Source organism: Ursus maritimus, unplaced genomic scaffold (genome assembly GCF_017311325.1).
Source record: "Ursus maritimus isolate PB19 unplaced genomic scaffold, ASM1731132v1 scaffold_1, whole genome shotgun sequence".
Taxonomy (NCBI): domain Eukaryota; kingdom Metazoa; phylum Chordata; class Mammalia; order Carnivora; family Ursidae; genus Ursus; species Ursus maritimus.
This window is the reverse complement of record NW_024423343.1, coordinates 47,188,146-47,202,415: the sequence shown is the minus strand read 5'-3', so window position 1 is coordinate 47,202,415 and position 14,270 is coordinate 47,188,146.

Genomic DNA, 14,270 nt, shown 5'->3' with positions numbered 1-14,270 from the left:
TATATATATATATATATATATATATATGGAAAATAAAATGAACAAGCTTCATATGTATTTGTACAATCCATTTCCTTTGAAGTGGAGGATTATGAAGGAAATGAATGCCTAGTCATATAATATCTTTTATGTTCTATTCTTAGAACACTAGAACAAAGACATAATAGCATTACACTGGTTGATTAATTTTAATTATTTGATATTTTCATAAACGTACTATTCAAAAGCAGAATGTCTTGGGTTATTATATTATTATTATATATTATATTATATTATGTTATATTATATTATTATATTATTTCTTATGATATGATAAAGAAGGCTGGACATGCCAGAAAGACCAAGCACTTGATTAGAGGGCTGGCACTTTCAGCCCCATCCCTCAAACTGAGGAGGGTAGTGGGACTGAAGATTAAGTTCAATCATGTGGTCAATGAGTTCATCAATCATTCCTACTTAGGGAAACCCAAATAAAATCTCTCTACACTGAAGCTCAGTGGAGGTTCTGGCTTGCTGAACACATTGCTGTCCTGGGAGGATGGCATGCTTGGATTCTACAAGCAGAGAAGATGGAAGTTCTGCACCCCCTCCTCCCTTGAGACCTTGCCTTATTGATCTCATCCATTTGGCTTCTTCTCAGTTGTAATCATTATAATGCAATTATAATAATAATTAAGTAGAGCACTTGCAGTGAGTCCTATGAGTTTTGCTAGCAAATTATATAACCTGATGGGGGAGGAGGCATGAGAATCCTGGAATTTGTAGCCCAGTTGGAGAAAAGTGGAAGTAACCTGGGGAACCCAGCTGTGGCTGGAGTCTGACATAAGAGCAGTCTTGTTAGAGACCTCATCCTGTAACTTGCGGGATCTGACGCTAACTGGAGGTATTCAGTATCACAATTGAACTGAATTGCAGGACATCCAGTTGCTGCCAAAGAATTGGTGTCAGAATACATTCGCAAATGTTAAATAATAAACTAATCTTAGTTTTTGCAAACAAATGTATCTTTGTAGGCATGCCAGCAGTTAATTAGTTTGTTATGAAAATAAAATTGCACATAAAGAAATGAACCTTATACTTGGCGTATCATAAGAATGCAGCAAATGTTACCATGGGGAGGCATGAAGCTCTGTTATTTGTTCAAGTGACTTTAATTTTACTCTTTAAATTAATAAAGAAAGCTGCATCATATCCATGTTTCCATTTGCTGTAGTATTCAGAACCATCATGCAAAAAAGATGCTATATTTTATAAATGTGATAACTAGCTTCCAAGACAGCCCCAAATGATCTTCACCTTTTGATATTTACTTTCTTACATAATTCCCCTCCATAGCAAATCAAGGCTTTTTTTCATGAAAATATTTTTATTTAATGGCTTTTCATTTAGCAGCAGGATCTTGAGAAACAAAATCAGGTCGTTAAGTGAGGATTGGGCAGATAACCCTGCCTGCTTGTCTATCTACTTGTGAGCATGATACACCCAAGATCCCCAGAAATGCAACTTTTGTCACTACATCCAGACAGATGTGATGCTAGCCGAACAGCAACCTTTTACTGATAACAAAGCAGCGATGTTGGAGGATGTTTCCAAGGCACCGAGAGTAGACCTGTCTCCATGCTGGTGCACGTGTGCATGTGTGTGTGGGTATAGCTGGGGGAGGGATCTGTGAAGCTGGGAGGGCCAACTCTGCAGAGACAGGAGTGGGGAGACAGCAGAGCCTCAGAGACACAAGGTGCTGGAGAAGAGACGTCAGAGGCTACATTGAGCTCAGCTCCCAGGAATAGCGGGTGCTTTGGGCTCAGGCAGCGGCTGGGGGCTGCTGCACTTGCTGTGGTGGGCTTTCACAGGGGGCTGCTGTAGCCGTGGGCACGTCGTCAGCTGGGTCCTGGTACCCATCCGGGCCCTGGGGACGGGGTGAGGGTGCTCCTCCTTGTCCCACAAAGACCTCACTGACCCCTTCACTGGCCAGGTGTAGTCGAAGGTGGCCTGAAACCCAGGAAAGTGGCCTGGAAGCAAAGCCCAGCTCCAGGACAGAGAAGAGCAGCAGCAGCACCAAGAGAGTCTTCCAGGGCATCTGCTGGTGGCAGCCAGCTCCGCCAGAAAGGTACACATCCAGAGACCAGCACACAGCAAACTGACAGTGTCCGGCCCTGTGCAGTTTGAGATGATGACCAGGGTGGCTGCCCCTGCAGAGAAGAGGGGCATTCTGCTGTCCAGTGGGTACCAGAAAGTGGTGGGAATGCAGCAGGAGAGGTAAGGTGCGGCTTGCAAAGTGTTATAGCTTCTGTCTTTGTTTCTCGGATTACTCATTCTGGGGAAAAGCAACTTCTATATCTTGAATACATTGAACACATTTAGACATTCCATGGAGAGGACCATGTGGGAGGGACTGAGTCCTCATGCCAGGAACCTGTAGCAACTCAACAGTCATATGAGCGAATCCGTCACCTTGAAGGCAGATTCTCCAGTCTAAGTCAATCTTCAGATGATGGCAGCCTGAGCCAGTACCTTGGCTGCAGTCATAAGAAGTCAGGGGCCAGACCATCCATCTAAGCCAATTACTGTTTGGGGTAAGGAGTTACAGAGCAATCGATAACTAACACAGATGGTGGTATCAAAAACAGCATGCTTCCACTTAAAAAAAAAGTAAAACTGAAATTAGAAATGTGGAAGTGGCTTTAGGACCAGTCCGTAGCTAGAAGAGAAGCTGGAAAGACGCTGAGGGAAGTGTTCACCAGAGTTTAGAGATCTTTGAGCATAATGATGGCAGAAGCCTGATGAAATTTATTGATAGAGCTAAAAGAAAGGGAGGACAATTTTGATGGTAAATTTTAGAGTCAAGGGGATTCTTGTGATGTAAAGGCAGCAATACTGTTGTTGAGGTCAGCATGAAAAGTAGAAGATAAAGTTAATGAACCGGGTGATCAAGTGAAGATCTCCAGGCAGTGTCGTAGGTGTGCACACTGGCCTCTTCCTGCTGCTTAGATTACAATGAGAGAAGAGTGATAACCTAAAGGAGAACAAACAAACAAACAGACAAAAATGAAGATAAAGGAGCTAGAACATGCTTAGTTTAAGAATTTCAAGTTCTCCAGGTAGCAAGTAAATCTAATATTAAAAAACAGTTCTCAAAGATCAAGAGGAAACTGAATGTGACAGTTTGTAACTATTGTGAGTTTTAGGCTAAGAGAAGAAGCGAGCCTAAATGGAGGCAAAGTGATATTGGCAGAAATTCTTCATAGGTCCGAGGAAAGTTCAAAGATCTCACACAAAGGAGTATAAAATGGTCTCAACAGGAGAAAAAAGAAACACTAGTTTAAGAGGCTGAAAAAATGTTAATGGCTTCCATGCATAGTTTTATACATATAGCTTTACATCAGAATCGCCTAGGGAATTTTAGATTTTAGATTTTCAGAGGACGCACTGAAAATCAGATACATTAGACTCTGAGGGTGAGGCCTAAACATATTTAAAATGTCCCCTAGTGATGAGTATAAAAATTCAAACTTGAAAATAACTGTTTTAGAGACAAACTGTATATCCTATAAAAAACAAGAATTATATTTCATCAATCATCTATCTAAAATACAGGATGAAAGAAGATAATTATTAAATAAGCCAAATACTGGGAGAAAAAAACAATTTTGAACATGTTTCCATAATAAATCTTATTTTAAATTGAATATATGCATTTTTTTTCATGTGCACAAAATTCAAATACATCATCATTAGAAACATGCTCTGAAAAAAATTGAAAACTACTTTAGCTGAAGTAAAATTAATCTAGGAGGAAACCATTATATGGGAAACAAGATAGAAAAAGACTTTATTTAGATTTACAATTTTTCTAAATTGACAAAATGCATATTCATATTGAAGACAAATTTCAGATTGGGTTTTTTTTTTTTAAGATTTTATTTATTTATTTGAGAGAGCATGAGCGGGGGGAGGACTGAACATGTGGCTTCTATAGAGCTTAGTTTGAGCTGGGCTCGATCCCAGGAGCGTGATTTGAGCTGAAGTGACGCTTAACTGAATCACCCAGGTGCCCCTCAGATTGGGTTTTAAAAAATATTCAGCAATGTGTTGTCTTAAAGTAACACATCAAAGCAAAAGACAACAGAAAATTTAAGTTTAAAGGGAAATAAATAAACAGAAGGCAAATATGGAGCAGATACCCCAAATGGGCAATTTCAAATCAGATTAAATATAATTCAAGACTAAGAATAACGATAAAAGATTAAAAGCAGATAGCTAAAAGAATAATTTACTAAGACTATATTGTATTCCTGATATAGTCTTAACATCTATATAGAGTCAAAATTTGCCAGAAATACAGAAAGAAATTATTCTAAAATTACGGTTTTGTGTGTATCTTGAGAACTGATAGATGTACCTGAATAGAATAATCAAAGTATCAAAAGTTTGATTAGAAAATAATGAATAGTTCTCTAAACAGATACATACTATATACAATTGCCTTGGACACATAGCATATAAACATCAACATTAAAAAGAAAGACATTATGTGGCTCAGTCAGTTGAGTGATAGACTTTTGGTTTTGGCTCAGGTCATGATCTTATGGACTGTGGGATCAAGCCCCCATCTGGCTCTGGGTTCAGCAGTAGTCTGCTTGGGATTCTCTTCCTCTGCCCCTCACCCCATTCGCGCTCTCTCTCTTCCTCTCAAATAAACAGAAACATAATAGATTATAATAAGTGTTAATGTGTTAATATATTAATCATATTTTTAAATAACTCATGGCTTCTATGGGGAAATATGATAAATTATGAAACATTTAAAGCAAAATATACTAAAAGCAATAAATTACAAATTTACAGACTAAATCCAAAGTGACCACTGAAGGATGCTGAGAGGGAGACAGTGAGAGACACAAATAGAAATTAATTTTAATACTTTCATCAGAAAAGAATGAAAATAAAGGCTGTAATAGTTCATGTAAGAAAAACTAGAAAAGATTAAAATTGTAAATCCAAATAAATAAGGAGAAAAAAATAATAAATATAAAACAGAATAATTTAAAAAGTGAAAAATAAATTTTTTACTGAAACAGTTTTTTCCCTCTAAAATCTAATAAATCTTTGGCAAGGCTGGTAATAAAAAACAAAACGAAATAATCACCTAACAGAGCTGTTCTTTGTTTGTGGGTTCTTTTGTTGTTGTTTTTTTGCAAGGATCAGAAATTAACAATGGATGGATTAAATATAAAAAAAATACATTAAGCAATAATGGGAAAGTCCATAGAATTTACTTCAAACTCAGAAGAACAAGGCCTGGAAACAGTTGGGATGAAGGAGTCCGAGCAGGCGTGCCCACACGCGTCTTAAGGATTGAGTTGCTGTCAGCGGGCAATCTGGCCAGCTCCAACTTGCAGTCCTGTGGCCAGCCAACACCAGCCAAAACTGCCAGAGCCCTAGCACTTTTGACTCTGCAGTCTGGGGAATTAATCCGCTGTCTTTACTTCTTTGCCTTTGGGGCTCCTTATTCAAAACCCACAGTTAGTACTTTTGATTAGTGAGGCTTCATTTGGTCATGTTCTCATGCGTGATGGGCGAGCTTGACTGAAAAAGAAGTACCTGGAATTTTTTTAGACAGAAACTGCAGGAGGTTCTGCCTCCCATCCTATTAACCCCTTTTCCCCTAAATCTCATGTTTAACCTTCATTAACTAACAGAAAGTGTGTTTCCCAAAGAAACCAATTCAAACCTCTTCAGTTACTGCAGCTAGAAACAAGTCTTAGACTTTTAGCTAAAGTAAAATCCTTTTCCCATTCTGGGATGATTTCATCTGGATTATCAGTAATCTGTAGTCATGTGATGTTGTGACTCATGATTTAAAAAAATACATATTTGGTCTTTGTCTCCTTTCTAACACAGAGCTCCTAAAATCCTTGGAATTTTTTAAATTTCTGGGAAGGATAAAGGTGTCTTTTGTTATGTTAATTAGCAACTTTTCAGATTGGAGGCTACCTGCCTGGAGAAGGAAACAGGTGATTAGAAGCTTGGAATTTTTGGGTCCACACCTCTGGAGGGAAAGGGATGTTGAGTCAATCAGTCAGGACCAGCCAATGATTTAATCAATCGTATCTACATAATGAAGTAAAAAAAAAAAAAAAAGAAAAGAAAAGAAAAAAGAAAAGAGAAGAACAAGGTTCAGAGAGCTTCTAGGTTGGTGGGCATGTGGAAATTTGGAAAGTGGTGCCCCTGGGAAGGGAATGGAAGCTCTGCCACTTTCCTCCATACCTCCCCCGATGCATCTCTTTTATCTGGCTGTTCCTGTGCTACACACTTTTATAATAAACTGGTAATCTAGTAGGCAAAATGTTTCTCTGAGTTCCGAGAGTTCATCTAGCAAATTAATTGAACCCAAGGAAGAGGTCATTAAGCCTTCAATCTGTAGCTGGTTGGTCAGGAGCCCAGGTGACAACCTGAGCTGTTGACTAGTGCCTGAGGGGACTTGGGGGTGGGGGGAGGGCAGTCATGAGGTATTGAGCACTTAACCTATGGAGTCTGGTGCTATGTCTCTGTAGATAGTGTTAAAATTGTAGGACATCCAGCTAGGGGTGGAGAGTTACTTGTTGGATATGTGGGGAATCCCCTGTTTCCCCAACCCCTTCTATGGGAATTGGGTACAGAATTGAAAGCCAAAACTGTCAATTTATACACCCCCAAAATATTTTATACAATACTGTGTATAAAAGCAAAATGAAGGAAAAGTAAAATTTAATTTAAATATATAAATCTATTTTTAGGGGCGCCTGGGTGGCGCAGTAATTAAGCGTCTGCCTTCGGCTCAGGGCATGATCCGAGAGTTCTGGAATCAGCCCTACATCAGGCTTCTCCGCTGGGAGCCTGCTTCTTCCTCTCCCACTCCCCCTGCTTGTGTTCCCTCTCTTGCTGGCTGTCTCTGTCAAATAAATAAATAAAATCTTAAAAAAAATAAAATAAAATAAATGTATTTTCATTTCACACTTTGGAAGGAAATATAGTCAGATATTGCTGTCCTTGTTTTTATATATTTGTCAAGAGGCTCTAATAATGGGTGGCATTAATAATTATTCTCTTTTATTGTCTCTCAGAGCTGCTCCTGAGTATAGCCCCAATGCTACCACATAGCTATACCTCTCCACATCTGAAGTATGCCAGCATATTTACAGAATTCTCTGGAAAGCAGGCTTGAATGTTTGTTTTGTTTTTTTCTCCTCACATAGCTATTCATTGAGGGAACACCGGACATGACTATAGATAAAATGCTGGAAGCGGTAGCATCTTAGCAGATGTAAACATGCCAATAGGTAAGCCCAACGTTTATGCACCTTCCTTCGGCCTGATCTTTTGTGATGATGGAATCTGTGTGTCCCACTTTGTGGCTTGATGATAAGAAAGCCCTAGCTTAAAATGAAAACTTGGATTATGTGACCACCTGAGTTCCCATAATCAGATTTTTGCTTTTTAACTAGAACCAGAAGCAACAGCATTCCTTAAAATCAGAGCCACAAATTGTCAAAGAGGGCAAGATTTTACTCAAAACCAGAATCCAAACTGGATTTTAAGTAGGAATGCTCTAAGGATCCTCACTTTGAAAGATTTAAAATCTTTAATGCTGGCTCTAGTATTTGTAATCCCCAGTCTGTCCCTCTCTGCCCCCGCTCCCAGAATATGACAAGCTTTGGGTTTAAACCTTGGTACAGATGGAGCTTTGGATTCTTCTTGGCTCTTCACTTAATAATAGTCTTTACTCTAATGACTGGAGTTGCTCAATATATTCTTACTTTCTTAATCTCACCACCTTTCAAATAGCTCCCTTTTTCTGCTCCTCTTTACAGCAAAACTGCTTTTAAGAGTTGTCTGGATTCACCATTCCTGACACATTTTCTTCCATTTTCCCTTGAACTCACTTTAAGGGGAAAAAAATTAAAAGGTAAATTTCAGGATTGGGAAATAATTACAGAGATGCAACTCAAAAATTGTATCACATTTCTCAGATATTAAATACTACAATGATTAATGTCATTAATTTTAGGATTGAAACCAAACTTTAAAAAATGACATGTCAATATCCTTGATGTTTGCTGCCCAAATATGTATCAAAATGAATTTCTTACCATTCTTTCAACTGTTCCATGAACTTGCTATAAACAACCACCTGCCATAGCTTTTGAACTTTAACATTATTACGTGCTCTGCCAACCTGCTTCATTTCTCCAACTCCTACTTTCCTAAGGTTACAATTTATATATTGTAATATTATGACTTATAATAAATATGTATCTGGTCTTTCTCCTCATTTCTTGCATTGCTCTGAAAACCCCTGGAATTTCCTGAGTGATAAAAGGGATAAAGGTGTCTTGATATTCATAACAAACCCCTTTCAATCACACCTGAGAAAAGCACCCAAAGATGGAAGCACATTTTCAGGGGAACCAACAATGATTAGAGGATTGGAATTTTCAGCCCCTCCCTCTGATTTCTGGGAAGGGGTAGGTAGGGGTTGAATCAATCACCCATGACCAATCATGTCTATGTAATGAAACCTCCAAAGAAAACCAGAAGAATGGGATTCTGAGCACTTTTGGGTTGGTGAACACATGGATTTGGGGAGACTGATGCACTCAGAGCTCGGAAACTCCGCGGCCCTTCCCACGTACCTTGCCCTATGCATCGCCTCCATCTAGCTCTTGATTTGTATCCCTTAATGTCCTTGATAATAAATCTATAATCTAGTGAGTGAATAGTTTTCGTGAGCTGCTGTAATATAACCCAAAGAGGGGGTTGTGGGAACCTCTGATTTATGGCCAGTCAGAAACACAGGAAATCTGGACTTGTGATTGGCATCAGTCTTGTGAGACCAAGCCCTTACTCCGGGGAATCTGATTGTATCTCCAGGTAGATAGTGTCTGAATTGAGTTGAACTGTAGGATACCCAGCTAGTGATAGAGAGTTGCTTGGTGCTGTGGGGGAAAAGACTCACACATTGGAACTGGAATCAGAATTGCTATATATCTAACTTAAGACATATGTTTCCACAGAAGCCTATAAAAGCCCTAATGAGAAGCTTGGTAACCATGCATTAATTATAATTTCTTATTCCCATTTTTATCTTTCTCCATAACAGTAACAACATGCCAACCATCACAATAAATGAAACCTTAAGTTAGGGTACAAGGTCAATCAATTTTCACTGCATGAACTAAAGAATACATTTGAGGAGTCTTTGATTCCTTGCTTCATCTCTTCATTTATACATTTGTTCATACTGGTTTAAGGTTCCAGGATATAAACTATAAATAAGAAAATCAATGCTGTGAAAGTTAAATATATGTATATTTTGAAATGCCATCTTCTGGCTTGATAGGGTTCTATAATTACATAGAATGTAGTGATCCTCCAGGCAGGGGAAGGCATTTTAAATCTGGAAGGGTAGGTGGCTTTTTCTTGATTCCATGGTATCTTGTCTCCTAAAGAATCTCTGTTATCAAAACTGAGCCAAAATTCAATTAAGATGGAAATCTGATATTCAATGAATTTTATCAATTGCAAAGTTCCATTCATACACGCAAGTAGATACACACACATATCTCCTGCATATCTCCCATAGGGAGTTTATCGTAATCATTTTGTTGTGGTCATCTTTGCTTTTAGTAGGGCAGACCAATAAGGTCTACAAAAACAAAACTTACAAAGTAAACAAGAAAAATGACAACTCTTAATGAGCATTTACTATGTAAAAATAATTGAAATAGTAAATGTGTTATTTATATTTGGGTTTTAAGATGAGAAAATTGAAGTTTTAAAAAAGATTAAGAAACTTTCCACAGATCATCCACTTAGGAGATGGTAGAGCCAACCAGGCTTCCAATCCAAAAAATTTACCTTCAGAAGTTCCAAAACCAGTCACAGTATTATGTTGCCTCCCATAGAACAAGTCAGCATAGTCGCAGATACTGTGAACCAACCTGGAAAACCTCTGCGACCAGAGAGCAGTGAGCATTTACCAAAGTGAAAAGGGAGCATTTCCAGTCACATGAGTGACATACAACAATTTTCACGGTTCACTTGATAATACATCCTAACTGATTTAATTATCTCCTTCTTGATCATTTATTTTTTCCATCATGTTTTCACCAGAAGAGACTATATTTGATCTTGGATGAATAAACCATTTTGTCAATAGGATGTACCAAAGACAAAAGATTTAGTTGATCTAGAAGCAGTGAATTTATTAGGATGTTTACTTTTATCCAAGCTTGTCTTCAGTTAAATACATGCAAAATTGGATCCACAGATACTCTTTGTAATCATTTCATTTGTGAGTTAGTGAATCTATCAAAAACATTTATGCATGCAATGTTTAGTGTTCAAAATTATGCATTCACTTAATTGTTTTATTTCACCCAATTTGCCACGATCTCAAGGAAGTAGACATTAGCTTCCATTCTATTTAGAAGAATTAGAAATGTTAATATATAATTATAATGTAGTGTGATGAGCATCATAAAAGAATAAACAAAATTAAATGAGTAAATATAACTGCTGGAGAATAGAATAGAATGGAGGTCAGTAATCTTTTCTCAAATAAATTGGCATCTTACCCCTCAGTTCTCCCGTTACCTCCCACTTGGCCAGGAATTCAATTGATAAAAATAAAATATCAGGAATTCAACTGATAAAAATAAATATAGGAGTTGTTCCAGAACCATTGAACAAATAAGAGCTTTAAAAGATTGCATTTGTTATTAATCCTGACTTATTTTCTCTAACTCATTTATGAAGCTTTAGCAAGAGAAGTTACACTTAATTCTGTTCCTGAAATCCAGGTGGAAAAGCGGACAGAAAAAGAAAGTGTTCATTTTGAGCGTTTGGATGACTTTATTAAGATAAGCATCTTTTCCTTTTTGGTGGACAACTTGGAAAAATATATGACTTTTTAAGTCTGAAGCGAAAAGGCATTTTAAGTGGTAGGTAATTTTGGTTTCTTTATAGAATGAGATAATCAAGATATTGTTTTTGTTGTTTTTGTTGATGCTAAATAGTGATTTGGTAGAAGCCAAGTGAAGTAATTAGTGTGGGTTCTCTTTAAACTAATGAAATTATAGAAAAGAAGTCCCTTGAGTGATGCCTGAAAGCATTTGACTGAAAATATGCACTATGTAATTTATCTATTTATGTTAATTTATTCAACATATATCAAATATAGAGGTTGTTTCTGATCAGTTTGCATTATAACTATCTTTGATTTGTATAGACTTTAGAATTTTGTAGGTAAGTTTCTGATTAAACAACACTCTGATATATACGGGAAGAAGTTGCAGTTTATTTTCTTGCAATTTAAAAAATATAATAACACTTATATGAATAATACTAAATAATAATTGAGTAAAATTTATTTGAGGATATATATTACACTCACTGTGAAATATTATCTTTTTTAAATATAATGGACTAATAGTTTAAAGAATAAATCAATATTGGTTTTACTTTATAATTTTGATCATTAGCAACAATAAAATATCTTTTTCCTTTTATTGGCCATTTGTTTTTCTTTTAAGAATGTATGTATTTTATAAATTATTCATTGGGGTAACAGAAGGGTATTTAATTAATCATATCTCCTGAGGTCATTAATGATACTTTTTTAGTATTGATTATAAATATATTGATATACTTTGGCATTTTACCGCTTTTACCTAAAATTTTAACTATCTATATTATGCTTAATCTAGAGATGTTTTTACTTTACATAGTTCACCCATTAGTTTTCAGTTTGGAGTATTTTTTAACCCTTAAAAAAGTAATTTCTTATTCTACAGTCTGTTAAATTTTTGCTAATCATATCATTTCTACTTTCAAAATTTAATTTAATTTTTATTTTATATTTTATACTATTTATTTTTTCTTATTTTTTAAAGATTTTACTTATTTGAGAGAGATTGAGAGAGAGAGAGCATGAAGGGGGGGGTCAGAGGGAGAAGCAGACTCCCCACTGAGCAGGAAGTCCCACATGGGGCTGGATCCTGGAACTCCAGGGTCATGACCTGAGCAGAGGCAGAGGCTTAACTGACTGAGCTACCCAGGAGCAACGTGTTTTCTATTAAATATTTAATTGATTGTAATTTGTGTCCTGCATAATGAGGACACCAATGTAAGGGTTTTCAAGATCTATCTTTAATTTTAATACCTTACAAATATTTCCTCTGTTTTCTCCAATCCACTGTCCCTACAGTATCTCTTTCTGATATTGTTTCTGATTGATAACTTGCTAACTGCTCTCTTGCTGCTGTGTTTGCACACGTGTTCATTTTTCACACTGTCAGGAGTGTCAACTTCTAAAAAAAAGCATGCCAGATCATTTAATTCCTCAGCAAAGATGCAAAACCACCACTGGCTCTCCAAAGAATCAATATTTGAAGTGCAAAGCCCTTAAGGTGGAATGTAAGGTCCTTCACAATCTGACTGCTAGATTACTTTTCTGGAGATATTATGTAATTTTTGTACCCTGTATAACAATCGTGACATATATCACTCCAGAATATGCAATGCTATCTCATGTTTTTGAACATGGTCTTCCCTCTGCTTAAAATTTCTACTTTTCCCCACATATAGCTTTCTCTTCTGCTTGAAAAAGGCTACCCACCGTTCAAACCCCAATACCATATAACCCCTTTTGTTAAAACAAATAGAACCAATGCTATTTTTTCTGAATCCCTAAATAGTGCTATTTCATTTTAACATATCAACTAATATTTATTTAGCACACCATGACATGTGTCTAGCAATTTGCTAAAAGATACGGAAAATCGAAGATAATTATAATATACTGGCAATGGCATACATGGGGATGCAAATTTCCAATATCAGTCAGTCTTTATTTCTCTATTTTTTATGAGGTATTCCCTTCAAAGTATAAGTGAAACTAAAAAATCTCTGGCCTCTATTAAGTTGACACATTTTTTTTCTTGAATGTAGTTACCTGCTAAGTTAATTGATTTTGTACCAAAAAAATGGATTGATATTAGCCTATATTTAAAACCTAAGTTTCTCAGAAGCAAGGATTGCAATTTCTCATGAAAATTCTATACCTCAAGAATGTACTTAGGCTGGTGTCCCCACATAATTTCTCTTTATATGTTGATAGGCAGACAACATCCTCATATGCTTATTTTCTTCATAATATTTTATTTGCCCAAAATTCTGAAAAAACTGCAAATTCAACAGATCCAAAACTGAATTCAGTCATTTTAAATCTCCAACTACTTCTCTTCTCTTTTGTACTTGACCTCATGGGAGACAACATCATTTACTATCAGACACCCAATCTTGAAGCCTTGAAAGTTAGTTATATTTGACCCATTTTCTCTCCCTCTCACCTTACATGTCACAGTTAATCACCAAATCTTGACATTTTCTCCAGCAGTATCTTCCTAATTGGTTGTCCTATTTCAATCCTACACTGTTCCATAGTTTTTTTTCTGAGTAAACCAGAATTGCTTTTCTAAATGACATACATGACCAGTTCTTGTTAATCCTACAGTGGTTCTCAGCACCAGAGCCGTCCCATCTGGATGCTGTCTGTGCCCAGCCCAACACCTGTCATATCAGAGTAGTTTGCAAGGGGCACTGGAGGTACATTTAGTCATCAGAAAAGTGCAGTGCAGGAGTGTAATTGGATAAGACATTTTATGAAGATCAAGCACTAGCATGGACTGTGGGGACCTCTGAAAAATTTTGGCTGTTAAAGAGACAAAACTTATAGTAAGCAATCATCTAAAAGTCTTCTCTCATTGATGTATTTGGTGAGGATTTAGAATCACATTCCCAACCAGTTGCTAAAGCTACAATAATTGCATATTTTTGATCAAAGAAATGTTTTCTCTCTTAAAGTCTGGATTCAAATTAATTTTCGTGTATTGATGTTACCATCTCTTGCCAAATCTGCATGGTTTAAAATACCTTCTCCCCACTAAATTTTAATGGGTTGCCAAAATGATACAACTGTTTGTGTGGTGGATTTTTAAAATCTATAACTCAATATATTTTATATAACACAGCTGTTGTTAGAATATCCATTTTTAAATGTTAATAATTTTCTTCCTTTTATTTTCTTATATTGCATTTTATTTGTGCCATTTAGCCATATTTATAGGCCAATCACAGATAATATTAAGTTAAATTTGTTTTTTTTTTTAAAGATTTATTTATTTATTAGACAGAGGGAGACAGCCAGCGAGACAGGGAACACAAGCAGG